Source organism: Lucilia cuprina, chromosome 5, assembly GCF_022045245.1.
Source record: "Lucilia cuprina isolate Lc7/37 chromosome 5, ASM2204524v1, whole genome shotgun sequence".
Taxonomy (NCBI): Eukaryota; Metazoa; Arthropoda; class Insecta; order Diptera; family Calliphoridae; genus Lucilia; species Lucilia cuprina.
In genome coordinates this window covers 10,354,354-10,356,378 of record NC_060953.1, presented here as the reverse complement: position 1 = coordinate 10,356,378, position 2,025 = coordinate 10,354,354, and the positions used below count along the sequence as shown (strand labels likewise).

General features: G+C 21.4%; 1 protein-coding gene across 2 annotated transcripts in view; it reads right to left on the bottom strand.

The window, feature by feature from the left end:
• LOC111685653 (ubiquitin carboxyl-terminal hydrolase 32) overlaps positions 1-2,025 on the bottom strand; it is a 9,933-nt gene that overhangs the window by 6,276 nt on the left and 1,632 nt on the right. The window lies entirely within an intron of this gene.

Sequence of the window (2,025 nt, the reverse complement as noted above, 5' to 3'; positions counted from 1 at the left end):
AAAGTTCATCATAATATGAACAACTTTTCTATAGAAAAGTTCATCATAATATGAACAACTTTTCTATAGAAAAGTTCATCATAATATGAACAACTTTTCTATAGAAAAATTCCTCTTAAAATGAACAACTTTTCTATATAAAAGTTTATCATAATATGAACAACTTTTCTATAGAAAAGTTCATCATAATATGAACAGCTTTTCTATAGAAAAGTTCATCATAATATGAACAGCTTTTCTATAGAATATTTCATCATAATATGAACAAATTTTCTATAGAAAAGTTCATCATAATATGAACAACTTTTCTATAGAAAAGTTCATTATAATATGAACAACTTTTCTATAGAAAAGTTCATCATAATTTGAACAACTTTTCTATAGAAAAGTTCATCATAATATGAACAACTTTCCTATAGAAAAGTTCATCATAATATGAATAACATTTCTAAAGAAAAAATCATCATAATATTAACAACTTGTTTTAAAAAAGTTCATCACAATATGAACAACTTTTCTATAGAAATGTTCATCATAATATGAACAAATTTTCTATAGAAGAGTTCATCATAATATGAACAAATTTTCTATTGAAAAGTTTATCATAATATTAACAAGTTTTGTATAGAAAAGTTCATTTTTATTTATTCTTTTTTTTCAGTCACATTCTGGCATGTTAAATGGTGGACATTATGTTTCCTATGCTGCTAACCCTAACGGTTCGTGGTATTGTTATAATGACAGTTCATGTCGTGAAATATCCAGTCAACCTAACATTGATCCCAGCTCTGCATATTTACTTTTCTACGAACGCAAAGGATTAGACTATGAACCCTACTTGCCAAATATTGAAGGAAAGACAATACCAAATGATGGTATGGGTATAATAGAAAATGATGAAACAGATAATGACCTGAAGAAAATGTGCACAATAACATAAAATTAATAAGTTTAAGGTAAGAAATTAACAAAAAAAAAAAAAAAAAACAACAATCATGAAATTTAAAACAACTAAACAACACGCTGAGCGTATAATTAAAAATGTGATTATTATATAATTTATAGGTATGTTATTTTGTTTTTCTATAATATATATATAAACATAATTCTACTTTAATTTGTAAAATTTGTGAAAAAGAAAAACCAGTAAAAAAGAAATTAAGTGTGAAGTTTAAAATATTAACAAAAAAAATTTTTTTTGACAAATTTAAGCAAAAATTTTGTCATTTAAAAAGTGAAAGTAGGAAGGAAGGAATGTAATGGTTTTTGTTTATATATAATTATGTTTAATTTATTATGTTTATTATATAATTTTATTTATGTTTTGTTAATTATACATTATTATCATTATAATATGTTATAAATAAATTATATTAGTCGAATTTAGTTTTTTTTTCTTTTTTTATTTTTTTCTTCTTATTTTAGTTTAGGTGTTATTTCGTTGTGTAATTAAACAAAAAAAGAAAACATATATTCTGCTATATATACCTATATCTGCTTAAGTGCAATATAACTTCATATATATATTTTTATTTCCAATTTTTCTTTAACTTTACAAAACGTAATAGAAAACTTTCAAAAAAGTTTTTAAAACAAAATCTGATACTAAAGATATTTATAAATTATTTAATATTAAAACGTATATATAATGATATATTTTTATATATTTAATACACATAATTAAATTAATTTTTTTTCTTTTTTTTCAAATCTGTTGTGGTTTATAAACTAATAATTAAAATTTGAGAAACTAAATTTATGTTCATTATAATATGAAAATTTTTCTTTAGAAAACATCATCACAATGTAAACAAATTTTCAATAGAAAAGTTCATCATAATATGAACAACTTTTCTATAGAAAAGTTCATCATAATATGAAGAACTTTTCTATAGAAAAGTTCATCATAATATGAAGAACTTTTCTATAGAAAAGTTCATCATAATATGAACAACTTTTCTATAGAAAAGTTCATCATAATATGAACAACTTTTCTATAGAAAAGTTCATCATAATATGAACAAC